Raw genomic sequence first — 25754 nt, 5'->3', positions numbered from 1 at the left:
CTATCTTGAATACTGTAGCTTTATAGTTAATTTTGAAATCGATAGTATAACTTCTACTTTGTTCTTTATTTAGATCTTTTATTTCTTTTGTTAATGTTTTTTATTTTCAGCATATGGATCTTAAAATTCTTTTGTTAAATATATTCCTAAGTTTTTATTCTTTTTATGCTATTGTGTATGGAATTGTTTTCTTAATTTCATTTTTAATTGTTTTATTGCTGGTTTAAAGAATTACAATTGATTTTGTATATTGATCTTATTGCTAAAACTCATTTATTGATTCCAGAATTTTTTGTAGAGTCGTTTGGGTTTCCTTCATTATAGATCACATCATCTGTGAATAAAGAGAGTTTTACTTCTTCCTTTCCAATCTGTTTGCCATTCATTTCTTTTTCTTGCCTTGCTACACTGGCTATAACTTCCTGTACAATGGTGAATAAAAGTGGTGATAACTTTAGATTCTGATTTTTACCCCTGAAGATTGTGGCGGTTGCTGCTATTGTTTTGTTTTTAGAGTCTTGCCTGGACATAATCTACAGAATCTATCTCCCCTTCAGGATGCATGTGCATGTATCTCTGTTCTTTTATTCTTTATCTTAATTCTTTTTTTTTTTTCTTTGCCTGGCTTCCTGGGAATCACTACTTTGCCTTCATAGCTTAATGGTCAGGGTTTGTGCCCAGTCACTCCAAGCCAGGAAGCCTTCCACCCTCTGTGGATGATCTCTTTCTGCTGGACTCTCCTAGACTTACTGTGCTGTACTCAGCCTTCCCATCAACCAGGGATGTGTGGAGTTCATCTAGTCTTTCTTTGGTTCTCTAATTTTCCAGGATTTCCCTGTTAAATTTCTGTTTAGTCCACTAGTTTGCGGCCTAACTCAAGCAAGACTAGCATGGATTCCATGGTTAGTTTCTCACTAGAATTTGCCTTTTTACTGACAACACTATCGGGCAAATCCAAATCCACTCCAAATCAAATCAGCCCCCTCTGGCAGAGAAGCTGTAGGTTTTCATAGCCACCCCAGGAAGCATTATGGCTCCTATCGATCTGCCCTCCACAGTGCCACTGTTTCTACTTACAAATTTCAACAGTTTTGATGAATAAACACTTCTCAATTTGTTGTTTGCCTTTGGTTAATATATAGAGTGCTGAAATGGTTATATTTGATAATTTGGGCCACTGTTATAGTTGTTTTGGTGGAGAGGAAATGCCAACCTCTTCTCTTGCCATCCCCTGGAAGTCCCATCAGGGTTCATTTTTGTAATCCACAAATCCTTTCTGGAACAAGATGAACATTAAAGAGAAAAGAGTAAGGAGGAGGGAGAGAGAGAGAGGGAAAGAAAGAAAAGAAATAAAGTAGAAAAGTAAAGGAATTTTTTAAAATAGGAAAATGAATTTCTTTGTGGAGCCACAATAATTTTAAATCCTGTTCTATGAGAGATTCTTGAGTATGCCTAGAAATGGAAGTTACCTTGTTATCACAATAGAGTTTTAGTCTGTCAGAATATTTTAAAAATCCAAATCACCCTTGGATGCTTCTCCTGGAGCTATAAAGTAAGTGGAAAAATATTATGTATCTGAAAAAAAAAAAAAAAAGAGCCAGTTAGAATGAAACACTATCATGAGATCCGTTTTGTTTCATTTTATTTTATTTCCTCCCAGCCAGAGGTCAGATTCCAAAACTTGTGTGACTTTAGACTCTAGGAATGCTTTAGAAAATGTGTGGTGATAAAATTACCAGATTGAAGGTTTCTTAAGTGCTACTGTCCAAAATCACCAGGCATGCTTGAAACTAGTAATTCTTGTCAGAATATACACGCTCAGTGTGTGACTTTTATCTGCAGGTGGCAGAGCATATGTTTTAGCACCAAAAAGTGTAAGGTGGCAAAGGGAGGATGTTTAATGTGTTGTAACCTATTTTTATGTTTAATTTTTTTTCTTATAGCTGCTTTGTTCAGGTCAAACGCAGGCTAAAAAGTTTTCAGAATTTAAATCAGGAGAAGAATGGGTCCCGGTATAAGTTGTGTCATTTGTTCTTATTTAACATATTTAACACATGAGTCAAAGTTATTGGATCAGTAATTGGTAATTGGACTCAATAGGTAATTGAGTCCAGGAAATGGATTAAGAATCCCCTCAAAAGGATTTTCTGGTTAAGTTATAGTGGACCGTTTAGCACTTCAACTATCTTTGTTTTACCCTTGTTGTAACTATCCATTTTCCTAAATTAAGAAATAACTACCTAGGTATGGCTAGCAAAAACCACTTAGCATTGTGTGACTAGTAGACTTCTTATCACATGATCAGAGTTATCATTCTGTGCTTTAATCATAATTAGGACCTTAGCTAAAGGACAGAAGTTGCAAACTCCAACAGATTGGTGACAGACAAGGTACAAGCCGAGTGTTGCCAAGCTTTCTAGTGTCCCTAACAAGCCAGAAATGGGTGTGTTTGTTTAAACTCTCCCTAATTTTAAGGGTTGGAAACTAATTTAAGTGTGTTAAATAGGTTTTAAGTTTGTATGATAGGTCAAATAAAACAACTACTCTCCACATCAGGTCCACCCATTTTCCTACCTGTGGTAGGAAAGAATACTCAGAGCCTGTTCTAACTAGACTGTATCTATTGCTCATAAAAGAATGTACAACCTAATCCCCAAATAGTTGTATGTTGTGTTTCCCTGTAAAATTTTGAATTAATATGATTTAGTGTAAAGTGCACTGAGCTAAACATCCAAAAACCTTGATTGTAAAGTAAATAATATTTAAGCCCTTCCCATATGATCCTGGCTCTGTTTTAAGCACTTTGTATGTGTTAGCTCATTTAATACTAGTTTTGATTTTGCTTTTTGAAAGTTCTATCATATTGGGTCAATCATTGAACTTCTACAGATCTGTTACCTCATTTGAAAAATTATAGTAATTGGGGAAAATATATACAGCATTTAACTAGATAATCTCTAAGAATCCTTTCAGCATGAAAATTCTTTCATCTGGAGAATATGATGTTAGATTCAGGGAAGTGAAAATAAATTGTCAACCAGATAGTGTTAATTTTCACACTTTATAACATATTATCTCATATAACACATTAGAAATAAATGTATATAAACATCAATTCACTTTTATTCCTTCAGTAAGTATCATTCTATGACAAGTTCAGTTAAATTGAGAAAGAATTTTAATATCCACTAGCTATGGATGTTAAAAAGGCCTGGATCCTGGGAAGCAGATGTGGCTCAAGTGATAAGGCCTCCGCCTACCATATGGGAGGCCCCGGGTTCGATCCCTGGGGCCTCCTGGTGAAAAAGAAGAAGGGAAAGCGTGTCTGTGCGGCAAGCTGAGTACCCATGTGGGTGCCCACACGGCGAGCCAGGTACCCACGTAGTGAGCTGAATACCCATGTGAATGCTCGTGTGGCAAGCCAAGTGCCCGCGTGGTGAGCCAAGTGCCTGCGCAAGTGCCCACGTGGTGAGCCGAGTGCCAGTGTGGTGAGTCAGTGCCCATGCAGCAAGCTAAGTGCCCGTGCAGTGAGCCAGTTCCTGTGCAAGTGAGTCATGCAGCAAAATGATGACACAACAAAAGAGAGACAAAGGAAAGAGTCTCTGGTCTCTGCTGCTGAGAAGTGCAGAGGTAGTACAATGGACAGGAAACCTCTCTACCCATTAGAGGTCCCCAGGATCAAATCCCAGTGAATCCTAGAGGAGAAAGATGAGAAGAGAAGAAAAAAAGAGAGAGAGAAATAGATACAGAAGATCAGACGGCGAATGGATACAGACTGTGCAAACAGCAGGATGAGGGATGGGGAAGGGAAGAAAAAAATATTTAAAAAAAAAAGACCTGGATCCTGCTGGATCCTGTCCTAAAGTAACTTGTGATGTCTTTGACGTCATGTGCCATGCAAATATAATTTAAATTCCAGCATAAAATAGGTACCCAGATGTGGATTACATGCAGCAAGTGCTTTAACTGTTCCAAGGCTAAGAGAACAAATATATGAATTTGTGTGGTACAGAGAGGACTTGAATTAGAGGGTACAGAAGACTGTTCAGGTGGGTGTGGGGTGTCAAAGTCAGAAATAATATATCACACCAAAGAAGTAGAAGACATGGCCCTTGCCTTCATAGAGCTTTTAGTCTAGTTCTCTTCCTTTTTACAGAAAAGTCAAGATCATTATTACAATGCATTTTCTAATTTTTTATCTTATAGAAGTAAATGTAATTAAAAAAAAATGCATGCCAATACAACTCTGTGTGGCTTTGACAGAAAACACAAATACCTGAGGTGCACTTGTTAAAGAAATTATTTTGTTTGCAACTTAACTTTCAAATGGTTCAGGAAAGAGTGTATGTAGAGAGAATGGAGGAGATGAAGCAAAGGTAGCAAAATATTGACAACTGCTGAATCTAAGGGAAGAGTATGAGCATTCATTGTACTATTTCAATTCTTTGTTAAAGTTTTTTTTAACAATAAAAATTGAGTGAAGGAGTAAAATGCTGGGACAAAAGATTAAATAAAGACTTCCAAATAACTTAAGAGTCAAAGAATAAATCTAGAAAATACTTAGAATTGATTCATAATGAAAATACAAAAACTGTTTGGTATAGCTAGGTTATTAACAGAGAAATTTATCATCTTAAATGCTTATATTAGAAAATAATAAAGGCTATAATCAATCAATTTTTAAAGAAATTAAGTATAATATAGTAATTATGGTATTGATATATAAAATTATTAGGTGCATTATGAATATTTGCTAAGCATACTTCATTTCAAACTCCTCAAATCTTAGCAAGTTTATCTTGCCTTGTATTCTTGAAGCAGACAAAACTGGCTGCTTTTTGCACATCAATTAAGGATAAATATAAAGCAAAAATCCTTTATTTTGTTTCCATTTAATCTCTACATTTCAGTAAAGTTTTGTTCACATATATAAAATAAAACACTTGCTCGGCTTCCCAGTGAATTTGGGATAAAGCAAATGTATTCCCCATTTTTCCTAGTATTGTTTTACTGGAATTATACATATATATGCCTATAAAAATATTCGTAAGTCTCCGGATCATTAATTAATCTCTCACTCACTGAGGCACAGAATAATCACACCCACAGGCAAATAGCATGAGTTTTAAAAAGAGTACCTATGGTAATATCTGACTTTTAATTTCATCACTCATGTCTTCACCAAAATTATAACAAGTAAAATGAAAAAGAATTCTGGCCACAATTTTTTAAATTGAAGTAAAATTTGCATAACTTAAAATTTAGCAGTTTAACTATTTTAAAGTGCATGGTTCCATGACTTCTAGTACATTCACAATGTGTGCAGCTATCACCACTATTTAATTCCAGGACATTTTCATCACCCCAAAAAGAAACTTCAAACCCATTAAGCAGTCATTCCTCATTCCCACCTTCCCACAGTCCCTTGCAACCACTAATCTATTTTCTGTCTTTATGGGTTTTCCTATTCTGGACATGTTTACATAAAGGGAATCATACAATATATGACTTTTTGTGTCTGGCTTCATTCACTTAGCATAATGTTTTCAACGTTATCCATTTTCTAGCATATATCAGTACTTCATTCCTTTATATTACCAAATAATATTCCATTGTATGGTTATACCACCTTTTATTTATCCATTCATCAGCTGATGGATATTTGCGTTGTCTCCACTTTTTGACCATTATGAATAATGGCACTATGAACATTTGTGTACAAGTTTGTTATCTAGCATATATTTTCATTTCTCTTGGGTATATGTGGTTATTTGGTACTTCTGTGTTTAACTTTCTGAAGAACCACCACACTGTTTTTCAGGCTACATGTACAGTTTTAAGACCAGTTTGTGAGGAGAGGACCTTTTAAGTTGAGAACCCTCAAAGCTTCTCCATAAAATAAAACTTAGGAAGTAATCTCAAGTTCAGAATTATTTGAGTTCAAGACTCTCCTTTGATACTAGTAAGTATTTCTCTGTAGCCTAAATTGTTTTCACAGGAGAACTTTTATTCCATGCTCTCTGGTCAGTAGTTGCTTAATTGAAGAACACATGGGTGGGTAGTAACTGGAGTTTGAGCTTTTTACTATATATAATAAACAAGTCTTTAACTCTACATACACATACATGCACTTTTTTTTTTAATCTTCAGTTGAAGAAGACATAGCTTTACCCTAAAATTTAGATGTGTAATATTGGGGAGTTTCAGATGATCCTAATTTGATGTGTCTTAAAATAGTCATAAATTGGAGAGGCATCTTCCAAGTGCTCAATAACTATGTTGTTGTTTTTTGTGTATTTTTTTGCTAATGTGTCCCTGAAAGAAAAGAGTCAACAAATCTCCATTAGAAACCATGCCAAAATAGTTTTCAGTAACTGCTGGCTCTCTCCATTTAAAATGTTTGTACCGTTACAATTTCTGAGAGGTTTGAGGTTTTCTTGAGAAATTAGAATATTGGACCTTTTTAATACTAAAAAGTGTACATATATGCTTTGAGGTTTTGGACTATGGAATGTGCTACACTTGAAATTAAGCCAGTTCACCTGCTTGTATGCATTCAACTTATGTTGCATCCATACAAGGCCTGGCATCTAAATAATCTTTTTCCTTCATCTGAATACTTTTGAACTTGGAGAAAAATAATACTTTCTATTTAAAACTTGCCGTTCTCCTCTCCTTCCCTCTTCACTCACAAGCAGATAGCTTAATGCTATGTGTATGCAATCCTACGAGGAAAGAAAGCATCTTGGTATTTTCTATCTCAGGAGGATTAATCTCAGGCCTGGTTGAGCTGAGGATGAGCTGCAGGGAGTTCCATGAACTCTTTGAAATTCCGTTTGAATTGGGCGGGTAGATGCATTTATATTATGGAGCCAGGAATCATAGTTTTTAGCATATTCTCCAAAGGTCATATGATCCCCAAAAGATGAAGATCTGTTGGTTCTAACAGTAGACTAGAGAGTCAAGGGGACACATTTCTTGTGCTACCATAGACAGCATTGGATGGTATGTGTTTATGTCATGAATATGTTTTTAGTGAGGTTTTCAACTGTTCAATAAAAGTAATAGCAGTGCTAATAGAGTGGCAGAGAGTCAGTGATACCATGTTGTAAATTCATTTCCAATCATACTGCATACTTGGGCAGAAATAATAAAATCTATTTTCTCCTTTTTGCCTACTGTCCTTTTCCATCATCTCATACTTATACTTCTTTTCATTTTTAAAAATAAAAATGGCCTTTACTGTTTTGTTGATCTTCAATCCTATTCACCTCCCCTAGCAATTGTCCTTGACTTTGCTTGAAGGTATTTTATGGGCATCGGTGCAATAAAATGCCATTGAAAGTGAAGGAATAACTTAGCTTGTTGCTTCTGGCATCCTTAGATAGCCCTGAGATCTCATCCAAAGCTCATGAGCTTTGCAGCCTCAGAGCCACTGATAGACCCCACAGGTCTCAGTGGATGATTGAATTGAAATTGTTGTTAGTAATTGATTTTCAAAAATAGACCAATGAGATGCTTATGAAGCTGAAGGTGACTACCAGAAATGGGTTAAGGAATATGGGATTGCTAGGTAACTGAGAATACCAGACCACTTACAGAAATGGAATATCCAGACTTGGGACGAGTGGAAGAAAATAGTGTTGTTGTTCAGGCTCAGCTCAAAATGTAGCATTATCTTCTACTCTTAGGCCTCTGTTGCTTGTATAGAGTATCTTCTCCAGCCACCATAGTACTTCTTTTGACAATTTGATCACATCTGTCAGTTATTTGAAATAGTTTTGCCTTCCATTCTACCCCACTCATTGATTCTCAAAAGCCACTTGTGGTCCCACATAAGTATCCCAGCTTTTTTTCTTCTGATTTAGCTTCCTGTACTATAGTCTTTATAAACAAACTCCACTTTTTTAAAAACAAATCAATTTTATTAATATAAATAAAGCATATGATCCATCCAATGTGAACAATCAACAGTATTTGGTATGATCACGTAGTTGTACATTCATCACTTCAATCATTATTAGAGCATTTTCATTATCCCAATAATAAAAATAAAACAAAACAAAAAAACAGGCAAAAAAAACCTTATCACCTCTCAATCTCTGTATGCTTTCCGTGCTGTACATAGCTGCTATTCTATTTCTGTCTCTGTAGTTTATTTGTATTTATATTTTGTGAAAAGTCTTATATATACACTATTACCCATATTCATATTTCATATGAGGTTTCTCTATGCTATACAGTTCCATGTTACATTTTTTAGCTTTCCTTCTACTAATATACATGTCCTTGGACCTTCCCTTTCAACCACTGAAATACCCATATAATAGCTCTACTAGTTACACACACTATGATGTGCTTTCACCATTTTTGTTCATTTCTAAAGATTTACAAATATCTTTTAACAATTCTGCACAGAGTAACCCTCAGCTTTCCATTCTCTAACATTCTATTTTCTGGTGACATATATTCCAGTTATTAACTCCATGAGTTTATGCAATGTATTTAGTTCATAATGGCACATTATACAGTATTTGTCCTTTTGTGTCCGGCTTACTTCCCTCAACATAATGTCCTCCAGGTTCATCCATGTTGTCATATGCTTCATGATTTCATTTGCATGATGTTTCATTATGTATATACACGTTTTGTTTATACATTCATCTGTTGATGGAAACCTGGGTCATTTCCATTTTTTGGCAATTGTGAATAACACCACTATGAAAATCAGTGTGCAGATGTCTGTTTGTGGCCAAACAGTCCTTTAAGGTTGCTGTTATATTCTACATTCCCACCAACAGTGAATAAGCATTCCTATTTCTCCACAGCCTCTCCAACACTTGTAGTTTTCTGACCTTTTAATCATGACCATTCAAACAGGTATGAAATGATATTTCATTGTAGTTTTGATTTGCATTTCCCTAATTGTTAGTGATGTTGATCTTTTTTTCATGTTTTTTTTTCACCATTTGTATTTCTTCTTTGGACAAATGTCTATGCAAGTGTTTTGCCCATTTCTTTTAATTTGGCAGTTTGTCTTTTTATTGTTGAGTTGTGGTATCTCTTTATATGTCATGGATATTAAACCCTTATCAGGGAAGCAGATTTGGCTCAACTGATAGAGTATCCACCTACCACATGGGAGGTCCAGAGTTCAAACCCAGGGCCTCCTGACCCATGTGGAGAGCCAGCCCACACACAGTGCTGATGCGCAAGGAGTGTCCTGCCACTCAGGGGTGTCCCTAGTGTAGGGGAGCCCCACGTGCAAGGAGTGTACCCACGGGGGAGAGCCAGCCACCCCGTGTGAGAAATATGCAGCCTGCCCAGGAGTGGCACCTGAAGCAGCAAGATGATGCAACAAAAAGAGACACAGATTCCCAGTGCCACTGACAAGAATACAAGTGGACGCAGAAGAACACACACAGAATGGATACAGAAAGCAGACAACTGGGGGGGGGGGAGAGAAATAAAAAATATAAAACAACCCTTATCAGACACGTGATTTCCAAATGTTTTCTCCCATTGAGTCAGCTGCTTTTCACCCTTTGACAAAGTTCTACTGAGGTGCAAAAGTGTTTAATTTTAAGGAGGTCCCATTTATCTTTTTTTTATTTTGTTGCTCCTGCTTTGGTTATAAGATCCAAGACACCACCACTTACAAGAAGATCTTGAAGATCTTTCCCTACAGTTTCTTCTCAGAGTTTTTTGGTTCTGGCTTTTATATTTAGGTCTCTGAACCATTTTAAGTTGATTCTAGTATAGGGAGTAAAGTAGAGTTCTCCTTCATTCTTTTGGTTATGATATCCAGTTTTCCCAGCACCATTTGTTGAAGAGACTGTTTTGTCCCAGTAACGTGAACTTGGTAGATTTGTCAAAAAACAGTTTATGAGGGTTTATTTCTGGACTTTCATTTCTATTTCACTGATCAGTGTGTCTTATCTTTATGCCAGCACCATGCAGTTTTGACCACTGTAGCTTTGTAATATGTTTCAAGGTCAGACAGTAAAAGTCCTCTCACATTGCTCTTCTTTTTAGGATACTTTTGGTTATTCGGGTGCACTTTCCCTTCCAAATAAATTTGGTAATTGCCTTTCAATTTCTGTAAAATAGATTTTTGGAATCTTGATTAGTATTGCATGCATCTATAAGTCAGTTTGGGTAAGATTGACATCTTCACAAAATTTAACCTTCGAATCCATGTACATGGAATGTCTTTCTGTTTGTTTAAGTCTTCTCTGATTTCTTTGAGCATTACTTTGTAATTTATAGGTCATGTACATCTTTGGTTAAATTGATTCCTAGGTATTTGAATCTGTTGCTTTGTAAATGGAATTTTTTTTTCCCCTGATTTCCTCCTTGGATTGTTCAGTACTAGTGTACAGAAACATTACTAAGTTTTGCATGTTGATCTTATATTCTGCCATTTTGCTGAACTTGTTTATTAGGTCAAGTAGTTTGTTGTAGACATTTCACAGTTTTCAAAATATAGGATCATATCATCTGCAAATAGTGACAGTTTACTTCCTCTTCTTCTATTTGGATGATTTTTTTTTTCTTGTTTAATTGCTCAAGCTGGAACTTCTAGCACGATGTTGAATAATAATGGTGACAGTGAGCATCCTTGTCTTGTTCTCAATCTTAGAGGGAAAGCTTTCAACCTTTCCTCATTGAATATGATGTTGGCTGTGGGTTTTTCATATATGCCTTTTATCATATTGAGTAACTGTCCTTCTACTCCTATCTTTCAAAACGTTTTTATAAAGAAAGGATGCTGGATTTTGTCAAATGCCTTTTCTACATTGATTGAGATGATCATGTGTTTTTTTCCCTTCAATTTGTTAATGTGCTGTCTTACATTAATTGATTTTCTTGTGTTGAACCACCCTTGCCTACCAGGAATAAATCTCACTTGGTCATGGTGTATAATTCTTTTGATATGCTCTTGGATTCTTTTTGCAATTATTTCATTGAGAATTTTTCCATACATGTTCATTAGAGAGATTGGTCTGTAATTTACTTATTTATTTAAATTTTTTGGAGTGTCTTTATCTGGCTTTGGTATTTGGTATTTGGCTGGCTTCATAAAATGTGTTAGGTAATTTTCCTTCCTCTTCAATTTTTTGGAAGAGTTTATGCAGAATTGGTGTTAATTCTTCTCTAAATGCTTAGTAGAATTCACCTGTGAAGACTTCTGGTCCTGGACTTTCCTTTATTGGGAGATTTTTGATGACTAATTCAATATCTTTCAATGTAATTGGTTTGTTGAGTACTTGTACTTCTTGTAGAGTCAGTGCAGGTTGTTTATGTATTTCTAGGAAATAGGCCATTTTATCTAGGTTGTCTAGTTTGCCGGCACACAGTTTCTCATAATATCCTCTCTTATGATCCTTTTTATTTCTGTAGGGTCAGTTGTAACTTCCCTCCTTTCATTTCTGATTTTATTTGTGTCGTCTCTCTTTTTTGTTGTTGTTGTTAGTCTAGGTTTGTCAGTTTTATTGATCTTATCAAAGAACCAGCTTTTGGTTTTGTTGATTTCTTCTACTTTTGTTGTTGTTGTTGTTATTGTTGTTTTCAGTTTCATTTATAGCTCCTCACATTTTTTATTACTTCTTCCTTCTCCTTGCTTTGGGATTGGTTTCGTGTTCTGTTTCTAGTTTCTCAGCTGTTCATTTAGGTTTGATTTTTAGCTCTTCCATTTCTAATATTGGAATATAGGGCTATAAATTTATAAATTTCCTTCTCAGTGCTGCCTTCACTCTGTCCCATGAGTTTTGTCTCAATATATTCACTAATTTCTCTTACAATTTCTTCTTTGACCCACTGATTGTTTAGGAGTGTGTAGTTTAGCCTCTACACATTTGTGAATTTTCCTTTGTCACATCTATTATTGATTTCCAGCTTTATTCCATTATCTGAGAAGGTGCTTTGTATAATTTCAGTATTTTTATATTTATTAAGACCTGCTTTGTGACCCAACATGTGGTCTGTCTTGAAAAAAGACCCATAAGCACTCGAAAAGAATGTATAGCCTGCTGATTTGGGATGTAGCATTCTGTATATGTCTATTAAGTCTAGCTCATTTATAATATTATTCAAGTTCTCTGTTTCCTTGTTGATCTTCTGTCTAGTTGTTCTAATGATGAGAGTGTTGTGTTGAAGTCTCCAACTCTTATTGTAGAGATGTCTATTTCTCCCTTCAGTTTTGCCAGAGTTTGCCTCGTGTATTTTGGGGCACCCTGGTTAGGTACATAGATATTTATGACTGTTAATTCTTCCTGGTGGATTGTCCCTTTTATTAATATATAATGGCCTTCTGCATCTCTTAGAATTTTTTTGCATTTAAAGTCTCTTTTGTCCAATATTATTATAGCTACCTCTGCTCTTTTTTGGTTACTATATGTGTGGAGTATCTTTTTGCAGTCTTTAACTATCAGCCAATTTGTATCCTTGGGTCTAAGGTGAGTCTCTTGTAAGCAGCATATGGATGGCTCATGTTTTTTAATCTATTTTTGCAGTCTATACCTTTTGATTGGAGAGCTTAATCCATTCACATTCAGCGATATAACTGTAAATTCATTATTTACTTCCACCGTTTTATTCTTTGACTTTCGCATGTTATATCTTATTTTCATCTATTTTTTTACTCTTTTGATTATCCTTTCTACTCGACTTCTCTCCTACACTCACCTCCAAGCCTCTATCTCCTGTTTTGTTTTGTTTTTTCAGGCTGTAAGGCTCTCTTTAATAGTTCTTGCAAAGGTGAATTCTTTTTTTACAAACTCTCTTAGTTTCTGTTATTTGTGAATATTTTAAATTCACCTTCACATTTGAAGGACAATTTTGCTGAATAAAGAATTCTCGGGGAAGCAGACTTGACCCAATAGATAGGGTGCCCGCCTACCACATGAGAGGTCTGCAGTTCAAACCCCAGGCCTCCTTGACCCATGTAGAGCTGGCCCATGCACAGTGCTGATGCACGCAAGGAGTGCCCTGCCACACAGGGGTGTCTCCTGCGTAGGGAAGCCCCCTGAGCAAGGAGTGCACCCCGTAAGGAGAGCCGCCTAGCGTGAAAGAAAGGGCAGCCTGCCCAATAATGGCACTGCACACATGGAGAGCTGACACAAGATCACACAACAAAAAGAAACAGATTCCTGGTGCCTCTGATAAGGATAGAAGTGGTCACAGAAGAACACACAGCAAATGGACACAGAGAGCGGAGTACTGGTGGGGGGTGGGGGGAGGGAGAGAAATAAATAAAATAACTCTTTTAAAAAAAAGAATTCTCGGCTGGCAATTTTTCAGTATCCTAATTATATCAAACTGCTCTTTTTTCATCTCCATGGTTTTTTGAGAAATCCTCATTAAGTCTTACTGGGCATCCCTTGTATGTGATGGTTTGCTTCTCCTTTGCTGCTCTTAAAATTTTCTCTTTATCTTTGTCATTTGACATTCTGAGTAGTATATGTCTTTGAATAGGTCTATTTGGATTTATTCCGGTTGGGGTATGCTGCACACTTATAATGTAAATTCATTTCTTTACATTACAAGAAATGTATATGGACTTGTAAATTTGTTTTTTCATGAGATTTGGAAATTTTTCAGCTGTCATTTCCTCAGGTATGCTTTCCTCCCTTTTTCCCTACTCTTCTCCTTCTGGAACTCCCATGACACATATGTTGTCACACTTTGTGTTATCATTCAACTCCTATAGTTCCTGCTCAATTTTTTCCATTCTTTCCTTTCTCTTGTCCTTTCTCTCTTCAGTTTCAACTGTTCTGTTTTCTGTATCACTTATTCTTTCTTCTATCATTTTGAGTCTGATGTTGTATGCCTCTAATAGTTGTTATTTTCCTATTCAAGTTTTCAAAGTCTTCTTTGTGCTCACTCAGTGTCTCTTTTTTTTTTTTTTTTCGTTCACATTGGATGGGTAATGTGCTGATGTCATAATAAGGTTTGTGGGAGGCACATCGCACACAAACACATGAATACCTATTCATCACGTTTATGAACCACAAGGATATCTTTTTGATGTCCTTAATCTCCTTAGCTATATTGTCTTTCAGCTTGCTGATTTGATTTAGTAAATTTGTATGGACCTCTTGATTAGTTGTCTCAAACCCTGTGTTTCATCTGGGGCTTGATGTATTCTTGTGATTGGGCTATTTCTTCCATTTTCTTAGTATGGCTTGTAATTTTTTTACTTATGTCCAGGTATCTTATTATGATGGTGAGTTTACTTTGATGTTCAATTTCTCTCTCATGTAGGGATTTAGTGGCAGGAGGTTGTGTGTTACTGACATTCTTTGGTTCTTAGTTCAACCTGCTTAGATCTTTAGTATTAAGATTAGTTGCTCATATCTGGGCCATGAAGCCAGTAATGTGTTGCAGAACCACTTCCAAGGGCCTTTTGGAAGGAGGCAATAAAGGCCAGAGAAAGCCTCTCTTACTTATTTCCCTCACATGCACTTCCTTGGTCCACCAGCAGATGGTGCTTTGCAGCATCCCTCCAAGTTCAATCTCTGGTTGAAGTGTGTTTGCTGCAACACTGATCACAACAGTGTGAGGAAGGATCCTGCCTCAAGGCTATTCAGAGCCTCACAATTCGGACTTTCTCAGAAGCTGTTCTTCAACCTTTGCCAGCAGTCCCCTCCCTTTTCCTGGGTAGGAAATAATCCTCTCCTCCCTGCATCCTCAGCAACCACTTGCATTCAGTAGGGATGGTGTTTGTGAGAGTTCAAGCTCTTTCATCCTGTGCCAGCTCCCAAGGCAAACAATGGCACAACCCCACCAAACCTGGAAGGGCTCATGGGACACAGCAGACCAAATTTGTTAGCCAAAAGCTGAATTAGCCTTAGGCTACATCCCTCTCTCTCTCCCCTTTTCTGGATAGGTTGACCCCTGTGGCCCACTCTGTCCATAGCCACCAGCCGATGGCCAGAGAATTCAAAGCTGTCTGCCCTGAGGTGGGGGATAGGTGCTGGTAGCTGCAGCTGCAGCTTCTACTCACAGTCTTTCCATCCATCAAGATTCTTTTCCTTTACCCCTCTCTCTTCTGGGTGGTGTCCCTCTCCTCCTGGTGTCCTAAACCCTAGAACATTCATTTTCCAGATCATTTCTGCCTGTTCTCTAGCTATTTTTCTGGGAGAGAGGTAAGTCCTGTTTTATCTCTAATCTGCTATCTTCCTGGAAGTCTCTCAACAAACTCCACTTTTATCAGCCTATTCACAGAAATAAAAATCTTTATAAAAAAAAAAAAAGAAGAAACAGAAGCATTAAGTAGTTCTTTTCTTCAGCAGTGAATGAAGGGAAGAAGGAAACCAACTCTGTGTGCATACCTGCTATATGCCATTCACTTTATTTGCATCGTCTCATTTACTCCTCTCAGTATGTCTTTGTGGTGAATGCTATGATCTCTTTTACAAGTGAGTACACAGAGGTTCACCTAGTTTATATGTGGGAGAGTAAGAATTCTAACCCAGAGCTGGTATTTCTGAACTGTACTGCTTCCCTAATACCCACCCTTTTCTAGCACCGAGCCACCCACCTGGTGAACAGCTGCACCAGAGACTTCATTGTATAGTATGCCCCCATTTTTACGCAGATGGTTTTTATATTTAGGGTAATTTGGGGAGAAGCTAATATAATTTATGGGGAGGCTAAAGCCACTGCACATTTCAAAATTACCCCTAGGTGCTTCTACTGAAGGACTCTAAGGGAGAGATTAGAGTAGAATTGAAATGAACAGCTGGTAAATGGCTATTTTTAATCTTTACTTTTCACTTAAACCACTTACGTTTTTCTTTAGTCTAGTGAAATGTCATGAGTAAAAGTATAGAGAAATTATTAATTAAAATTTTAACCTATGGAAGGTAGAGCAAATAAATAGAGAAAAACTCCAGGAGAAGGAATAATAATTGAATAATGAAGTTCTTAAAAATAAATATGAAAAATATCCTTTAACTTTCACAAGAATATTTGCAGTTGATAAGAGTCAAAAGTCCACTTGATACTTTCATCTGGGAATCCAGGGAAGAGATCAGAGCATAATAAGAAGGAAACCTTAAATAGCCACACTAAACATAGAGTTAAGAGAACCAGATCCTTCTTTTACTCCACCCTTATCCAACCTATCCCCATTCCTTTAGTAGTTCCTGCTCCTTTATTCACTCATTCAAAAGACATATTTATCAAGCCCTCCTATGTGTCAGACACTGTTCTTCATGCTAGGGATTTGGCAGTTAAAAGGACGAAGAAGACTCCTGTTGCTTAAAACTTAAATTTTAGAAGACAAAATCAATACCAACTAAGGAAACATAAATATAGAAAATTATAATCTCTAATATGTGACATAGTGTAAGTGCTGAGATAAAAATTAAGTAGGATAAGGGATGAGTGGGTACCTGGTCGGTGTGCAGTGTAATATTTTAATAGGGTGATAAGGAAAAGCATCTGTGTAAGTTATGGTCTTTGTTGTCCATTGATCTCAAAATCTAATAAGAATATTCATTGATTCTCAAGGTTAATTTCATTTTACATTTGAGGAATTTAAATTGAGAGCTAAATGCCTTCTCAGTGGTCGCATAATAGTAAAAGAAGAATTAAAGTTCTCAATTCCTGCTGTACTCAGTCTGAAAATTCTGCATTTCTGTGTGATATAATGAGAAGTGGAACTGAAATGTCAGAGCAGTTCAGAGTAGATTAAAGATGTGTAAGCTATGATAGACTGAAATATTTACAAATAAGGAGATGGACACGTATATCCTACTGTACTTATTTATGGCAAGCAAGTAAGCCATGTGATATGCATTAAACCAGTAAAATAGCAAATTCATCCCTCCCAAAAAATCTATAATTTTAATCAAAAGTTTGTTTCAGTCATTGAAATTCTGTTATTGCTGCTTACAAACATTAAAGTCAATCAAAATATCAGTAGCTTGGTAAGATCGATATTTTTAATATGTTTGCATTGCAGTGCTTCAGATTTTTGGCTAATGGATCGCACCCATATTGATTTCCATGGGAAATGTTAGTCTGATACTGAAATAATTTTTTTAAAAAACAGGGATTATTGGTTTGGAATTTTGAAGGAGATAGAAGTATAAAAATTGGTTATTGACTAAATTGCTTAGGGTGAATGAACCTTGGGCACTTGCAATAAACTTGTAGCACAGAGTCATTACTGACTACTACCTTCGTCCTGTAAACCAAAAATCAATCAATAACCTATTATAACAATGCAAATTGTGGTGAAATGACATACGAGGCATGTAAGAATAGCATTTTATCAAAACAGATATGCATAATCATATGTGTAGGCGTATTGAAAACATCTGCTAAAACAGTGACTGATTTTGACTTTGAGGTTCATGTTGAAGATAGTTTGAGTAGCATTTTTAAAGAGATAAATTGCTACAAAATAACAGTAAAAAGAGGCATACAATTATTCTATGAACAATAATAAAAGTGCAAATGATACAATATGTCTGATGACAGATTCTGCTGTTTTGATTCAGAGCAAAAATTACAATTGTTACTCTGTGCTCAAAGCATAGGAATAATGTACACAAGCATTAACTTGGATAAAAACACATTCCCCACAATAGGAATCACATCACATTTCTCTTGTTTTTCAGCCTTTGATTGGGAGAACCCTATTTTCATCTAGAAAGTTTTCTGTTTTCACTTGGCTACAATTATAAATAAACTTCCATAACCAGTTGGGTTTTCTTTATAAATAGAAAATTGATGATGAGTCTTTCTACTGCATGAGATGGTAATGCTTTGATAGCAGCATTTATGGTTCATTTAAATTTAGTCTTAATCTTTGATTGCCATTTTTGTGAAATTTCTTTTATCCTATTCTGACTTCTTTTTATCTTTTTATCATTAAAACTAACATCACTCCCAAATTCAGTTGATAAAATCATTTTTCTTCATATTCTATTTGAAATTTACACTTAAATTAGACTTTTCTCAAACATTTTATGTCTTCCCGTGTCAGCTGAGCTATGTTAGGACATTTTGTTTTGGTGGATCCAGTCTTCAAAGTGACACAAGACACAAAGCTTCACTGTTATCTAATGTTAGGTACATCATACCTTAAAACAGCCAAGTTGTGCAGTAAGGATATTTACATATAAGGTATATAACTATTAATATAGTTTTTCCTAAGTCATTCAATGGCTTCTGTTATGGATATTATCAGAAAAGTAGCCATGGTCTTAGAATTGGTAGGATTCTAATTCCCTCGCCTGCTTTTTTCACATTTTCATATACTACTATTTCTTCCTATTGTTTATGCCTTTCTAAGAATTCCAACAGGAATTTCTCCTTTATCATTGCCAGAGAATGTTATTTCTTCAACACATACTATTTGTATAATCCCCAGTTCGAATTTCCAGTTGTTTATAACTAGTCAAGGAGCTGGGCGTGATAAAAATGAGAAATCATCAGCTCCTAGAAATCCAGCAGAGCAAATACATAGTACTTCAAGTTTCCACAACCCAATCCCACACCCACATGCGCCTCTGCTCTATCATCTAGATTTTTCATCTGGGTCACCAGAGAAATTTCTTCTCAGAACGGTTACCATCTGACAACTCTCTGGTAGCCTGGATGAAGTCACATAATTTGTGATTTAGTCCAAACCATCCCTCGTGACTTCATTGGCAGTCTCAGCAAAAACCAAGCAGACTTGTATCTGCGATGGTAGTATCTGAGAGTAGGGCTGAGGCTCCAGAGGAGGGCAGATTTTTCTAAATCTGTTGCACTCAATAGATAGCACTTAAATTAGCAGGGAGACAGTTCTCCATTTATAGAGATTGTCAGAAGATAGAAAGAGAGGATTCCAAAGAACTGCTCCTAGTACGCACTTTTTATATTAATGGACTGGTGAATTACCAATGTCAAAAGTTCATAGCACAGTATGAATGAGATGATTTGATTATAATTTTCAGACAAATACAGACTTCCTGCATTCTAGGTCATGCTGATAAAAACTCATTCTAGAAACAAACTGTTTAGACAATCCATACCAGGCCTTAACCTATAAGCAGCTGGAAAATGCCTGGAGGCCTTTATTCATTAACAAATTGTTACACGTGCATGCTTCTCAGACAATGTGAGTAAGGTAGTGGTTTAACAGCACAGGCTGTGGAGCCACACTGTCTGAGTTCATATCCTTTCCCAACTACTTTCTATCTCTACAACCTTGGATAAATTGTTTAACCTCTCCCTCTACTTCTTCGTCTATAAAATGATGACAATAATAGAGCTTACCTCATACAGTGTTGTAAGGATTAAATACATGTGAACCATTGCTTCTATATATGATCTTTTATGATGCCTGTGCTGTTGGGAGCAGATATGAAAGCCTTTAGTCTTCAGTAGTTTTCTCTCCAAATCCCATCTCCTATAATCTGGGAGAGGTGCTCCTCTTCTCTGCCTCCATGGTACCCTGCACCACCCCTACCATGGTGATATTAGCATATAGTATCTATTTACTTGTCTCTTCCACCTCCATTAAACCATAAGCTTGAGGGCAAGAACTGTGTATATCTTTTCATCATGATTGCTTCAATACCTAGCACATAACTGGCATGCAATAAATATTTATTGGATGAATGTGAAATAGTATATCATAAAAGAATGTCATAAATACTTGAGAATTTATGTGTAGAATATTGCTTTTGATTATTTTACTCTTCTGGTAACAGCAGAGGCTGACATTCAATGAATTATTGATTTCACCTTCTCTGTATTGGGATAACCTACGTTTAGACATCCACAAGATTTACCCCCTCATCTTCTTCAGATCTTATCACATGTCACCTTCTCATTGATTCCTTCCCTGAATTTCTTATTTAAAATGCATCTCTCAGGAAACGGATGTGGCTCAACTGATAGAGCATGCGCTCTATCAAACCCAGTGTTCAAACACAGGGCCTCCTGGCCCATGTGGTAAGCTGGCCCATGCGCAGTGCTGCCACGCACAAGGAGTGCCATGCCACGCAGGGATGTCCCCCATGTAGGGGAGCCCCAAGCACAAGGAGTGCACCCCACAAGGAGAGCTGCCCCACGCAAAGAAAAGCACAGCCTGCCCAGGAGTGGCACTACACATACAGAGAACTGATGCAGCAAGATGATGCAACAAAGAGAGACACAGATTCCCGGTGCTGCCAAGAATTCCAGAGGACATTCCAGAGAAGAACACACAGCGAATGGACACGAGAGAGCAGACAACGGAGGGTGGGGGGGAAGGGGAGAGAAAGAAATAAGATAAATCTTTAAAAAATAAAATAAAATGCATCTCTCACCCTACTCCCAACCCCCCCCCCAATCTGTTTTGCTTTTCCATAGCACCTATGACAGTCCAACCCTCTATAATTCACTTACTTGTTTTTTTGTAATTTGTTATCAAAAAAACAGCCCACCACTTGCAAGTAATTCTGTTGGTTTTATTCACTGGTATATATTCCTAGTATCTAGAACAATACTTGGCATAACATAGGCAGGCACTGGGAAAAAAAATTTTTTTTAATTGATTAGTAAATTTAATACCTTGGGTTTGCCAACTTGGAAACAACTGAAAGCAAAATTACTATTCAAAGGTAGTCAACAAAGAACAAGCAAGAAATCTTTGGTTCCATTTTGAGATCAATCACATATGGTTTGACTGTGCTAAAGGTACATATTTCACCTCCCTGAGCCCTTTAATTCAACCTCCAAATTCTGAAAATTACTCTTCCAGAAATATCCCTCCAAGGGTCATTCTGAGAAAAGTATTGCAACTACTTTATAAAATAATGTATGTTTAGGATTATGTCTTTAAAAAGTAATATGGGGGAAGCAGACTTGGCCCAATGGATAGGGCATCCACCTACCACATGGGAGGTCTGCGGTTCAAACCCTGGGCCTCCCTGACCGGTGTGGAGCTGGCCCATGTGCAGCACTGATGCGTGCAAGGAGTGCCCTGCCATGCAGGGGTGTCCCCCGTGTAGGGGAGCCCCATGCGTAAGGAGTGCACCCTGTAAGGAGAGCCACCCAGCGTGAAAGAAAGTGCAGCCTGCCCAAGAATGGCACTGAACACACGGAGAGCTAACACAAGATGACGCAACAAAAAGAAACACAGATTCCCAGTGCCGCTGATAAGGAAAGAAGCGGTCACAGAAGAACACGCAGGGAATGAGAGCAGAGAGCAGACAACTGGGGGGGGCGGTAAGGGGAGGGGAAAAAAAAAGTAATATGGAATCCTAGTTAGAGGCATTTTTAAATGATTAAACACTAAAGCAAACTGCTTTGTTAAATGTGTGGATATATACTTCCCTTAGAGCATGAATATAGAGTCTGTACAAGATTTTAATTAAGAAAACCAAAATATCACTATTAAAATATGTTTCTTTCTGCCAGCTTAGTGGGGTTTATTTCAACAAAATTTATTTATTTATTTTTATGTCTTACAGCACAAAATGCTACATAGTGCCACTTACCAGCAGGAAAATTGTGACCTTCTACAGTGATAAGAAACAATATGATTTATAAATTCCCTGCATTATTTTTGTTAAAATTTTTTTCATTAAGATTAACTTTCACTTGGGTGGTTAATTGTTTCAGTCCATTATGAGGGCATCACACAAACACAAAATTGAACAAGAAAATTATATAGGAAGTAAAGAGGAGTTGTACAGGAGGCAATATATTTAAAAATAATAAAAGTCACCCTCTCATGCATGTGGTGAGACTTTTATTCAACTTGCTGTTTGTAGGTTATTTAGCTATTTAAGTAAGTGTGTCATAAAATGATCTTAGTTACTTTTACTAAGTAAGAAATTTTAAACACAAATTTTAAAGAAACAAGATAACTCCCAAGTGTTTGTAAAGGGGACAGAAAGTATCAAAACAAAAAGGGAAGAATAAAGAAATGGGGGAACTAATAGTTGTAGGTTGGATGCAGTTGTGCTATCCCATAAAATAAGATGAAAAGAAAACAGTTACAAAGATGATTAAGAACATTAATTCTGGGAAGCAGCTGTGGCTCAAGCAATTGAGCTCCAGTTTAAATGGAGGACCCAGGATGGATCCCTGGGACTTCCAGTTGAAAAATGAAAAAAGGACGTCTCAGGGCCCCACGCAGTGAAGGGTTGCACCAAAAAGACAATGACGCAACCAGATAGGAAAAAACATTAATTCTTATTATAAACATGAAAGTAGCATGACAGGAAAATCTAAGTTTGTCCTTTTAAATAATTCACATGGAACAAGTGGAGCCATGTATATGGCATACATTGTGACATTCTGGAATTTTTAATTCATATTTTCTCACCAAAAAAAATCTATCTCCTTTCTCTCACCACCTCATTCCCCATATTAGTCTCTCTACCAAGTGTTAAATGTGAATAGTATCTAGAATGAGTAGCATATTGATTCAATAACATCTTCATTCATACAACAATATTTATTGAACATTTACTATATGTGTAGCATATTCTGCTCTTAGAAGAATAAAGGACAGTAGGATGGAGATTAAAATTCAGAAATATAATTCAAGTGAAAACGGATAAGGATAACAAGGGAGAAACTGATATAAGCTATAGAGAATTTGGAAGAAGGTATGAGTCTTTCTAACTATAAGATCTGAGAAGACATTCAGGGAGCAGATATAGCTTAAGTGGTTGAGTGCCTGCTTCCCACACAGGAGGTCTCAGGTTCAATCCCCGGCCCCAGTACCTTAGGAAAAAAAAAAGGCATTCAGAGGATTGAGGATTGAGGAATAGAGGTCCATTATGCTGAACTTTAAGGTAAGAGAAAGGAAGAAAGATATTTCAGTGAGGGTTATAGCATAATCAAATGGCTTGCAAGTATAAAATATGTGACATAAGCATGAACCACCACAAGAAGTAATTTGATAGCTGTATCCTGAGTGTGAATGGAGAATGAGAAAAATAAAGGAGGAAGAAGGTGACAGTTAAATGCTGGGTTAAGGACTTTGTATTTTATTTTTTAGGCACTGGGCATCTAAAAGTTTTTGAAGGAAGAAATGAGCTGTCAAGAGTTATGCCTCAGAAAGGGTGAATTGGCAGGTACAAGTAAAATATATTGAGAAGAGGCTAAAGATAAGGAAAATGCAGTTAAAAGGCTATTGTTACAGGAAGCGGACTTGGCCCAGTAGTTAGGGCATCCGTCTACTACATGGGAGGTCTGCGGTTCAAACCCCGGGCCTCCTTGACCCGTGTGGAGTTGGCCCATGCGCAGTGCTGATGTGTGCAAGGAGTGCCATGCCACGTAGGGGTGTTCCCCGCGTAGGGGAGCCCCACGCGCAAGGAGTGCTCCCCATAAGGAGAGCCGCCCAGCACAAAAGAAAGTGCAGCCTGCCCAGGAATGGTGCTGCACACATGGGGAGAGCTGACACAACAAGATGACGCAACAAAAAGAAACACAGATTCCGTGCCACTGACAACAACAGAAGCAGACAAAGAAGACACAGCAAATAGACACAGAGAACAGACAACCAGGGCAGGGGGGAAGGGGAGAGAAATAAATAAATAAATAAATCTTTTTTTTAAAAAAGGTTATTGTTACATACACAAAGTCATGTATGTAATTAATACCACTGAATTGTATATTCAAAAGAGGGGAAAGGGGAAATTTTATGCTGTATATAAGTTACCCTCCCCCACACACACACACACAAACCCATAGAACTGTACAACACAATGTAAACAGTACACTAAAGTTAATAATTATTATAAGGTTGTTTCATGAATTATAACAAAGGTACCACACTAACACAAAATGTTAATAAGGTAAACTGCATGAGATGGGGATATGTAAGAACTTTCTACTACCTGCATGATGTTTCTATAAACCTACACCTGTTCTCATAAAAATTTAAAACGGGGTGGGGGGAGGAATTGTTAGAGTCCTTGCAAAGGGTAATGAGATCTGAATGCTGACAAAGTGAAAGTAACAAGAGGAGAAATAATACGAAGAATACATAGAAGACATAGAATACATAAGACTTGGCCATGAGTGTAATCTTAAGTTTTTTCTTCAAAGAGGACAGTTGGTTATTTAGTGGAATCTCTGACAGAATAGGACACAAAACAGGGAAGTTTTTGTGGAGGTTCAGGAAGATTTTGTGCCTGTAGCATGCCTGGGAGTCAAAATTATTTCAGAATTTAAGTAATCTTTCCTTTTTCTGAGATTACTGAGCCTTTAGAATACTTTCCTCTGGAAGCAAATGATTGGATTTACAGAAAAAACCGAGAGCTATAATAGGGAGGAGATGACATAGCTTTAAAGATGGCTACATCGAAAAATCTGATTTTGATGGGGAATGTGTAAGGTAAATATAAGACTAGGTCTTGACAATTTCTTCTGATTGGATACCACAGTGATTACATACCACATTCTATCTGTATCCATTTAGTATTAGGTACTGCCACTTGCAATCTATGCATGACTATAAAATATTCTGATATGTTTGCATTTATTTATGACTACATGCTCCACTCCAACTTCCCTTTCTTAGGAGAGGAAATAACTTAGTTTATTTTTTGTTTACAAAGTAATCTTTGTCCTCTTCTCACTAGGAAGTAAGTAAGAAAGATTAGACTTTTGAAAAGCTCATCAAACATTCATCACTGTTGATGTGGATTCTGAAACTTAAGAGAAAAAAACATTAAGAGAAAAGGAATGCTGTTACATTCGCTTCAGTGAAATGTTGTCTTTTAGTAACCCAGATTACTTGCACGTAATGCTCAACAACTTTTCACATTATGCAGAGGCTCATGCATAGATCAATTATACAGTGTTCCAATTATCTCTTGCTGAGTAACAAAGCATCTAAAAACTTAGTGGCTTAAGACAACAATTTATATCCCCTCTCATGATTCCATAAGTTGACTGACATCAACCTCTTGTATACTTCTGGTATAGTTATGGTTTAATGGTAACTGGGGCTGGAGTCACCTGGAAGTTCACAGTACTGGACATCCAAAATGATCCAGTCACTTGACTGGAGTTGATGCTAGCTATTGGCTGGGAATTCAGCTGGACCTCTACTGGATCACTCTACATGACCTCTCCATGAGTCTTGGACTTCCCACAACATGCAGCCCGATTCCAAGAGGGAGCATCCCAAGAGCAAGTATTCCAAGATTCCCAGACAAAAGCTGCAAAGCTTGTTATGACCCGGCCTCACAAGTCATGCAGCATTATTTCCACCACATTCTATTATTTTTAAAAAAAAGATAGTCATGAAGCCACCCCACATTCAGGGACATGAGGCTATTCAAGGGCATTAATACTGAGAGACATGGCTCATGGGACAGGGGAAAAGTTCCCATCTTCAGGGACTTGCTACCACATATAGTGAGACAAAGTAGGATTATCAAGGGGGATTATATAATTATCCAGTAAGTGTTAAGTATTACTGAATGGTATTACTGCTACTTCTGGAATTGTTTGTCCTCATTTGCTCCTTTCCTTTCAGAAAAGTTACCAGTGTTTCTTTCTATCCTTATCCTGGGGTCTAGACCTCTTTTCCTCTTATAGTGGTTCCATTTTTAAGGGGCCTCAGACCCTGTGTAAATAAACCTATATGTCTCTCTCAGAGTGCCCAAATAGGGTAACCTGTGAAATATTTCTCATATTTTTATTTCCTCTTATTTCTTTGCCCCCAGTCCTTCCACAAGACTGACTCTATAGCAGGGTACTATTTTATTTTCAAGATTCATTCACCAAGCATTAATTTA

At 37.0% G+C, this 25754-nt stretch overlaps 1 protein-coding gene and 1 non-coding gene across 13 annotated transcripts in view; one reads left to right on the top strand and one right to left on the bottom strand.

Annotated features, from left to right (window-relative positions):
- Positions 1-25754, top strand: part of ARB2A (ARB2 cotranscriptional regulator A) — a 496486-nt gene that overhangs the window by 378562 nt on the left and 92170 nt on the right. The gene's annotated exons all lie outside the window — the stretch shown is intronic.
- On the bottom strand, positions 13918-14019 carry LOC111767115 (small nucleolar RNA U13). The gene has a single exon (XR_002799008.1). It is a non-coding gene; the product is annotated as a small nucleolar RNA U13 (small nucleolar RNA).

Source organism: Dasypus novemcinctus, chromosome 2, assembly GCF_030445035.2.
Source record: "Dasypus novemcinctus isolate mDasNov1 chromosome 2, mDasNov1.1.hap2, whole genome shotgun sequence".
In the NCBI taxonomy this organism is placed as follows: Eukaryota; Metazoa; Chordata; class Mammalia; order Cingulata; family Dasypodidae; genus Dasypus; species Dasypus novemcinctus.
This window is presented reverse-complemented; position numbering and strand designations above follow the sequence as displayed.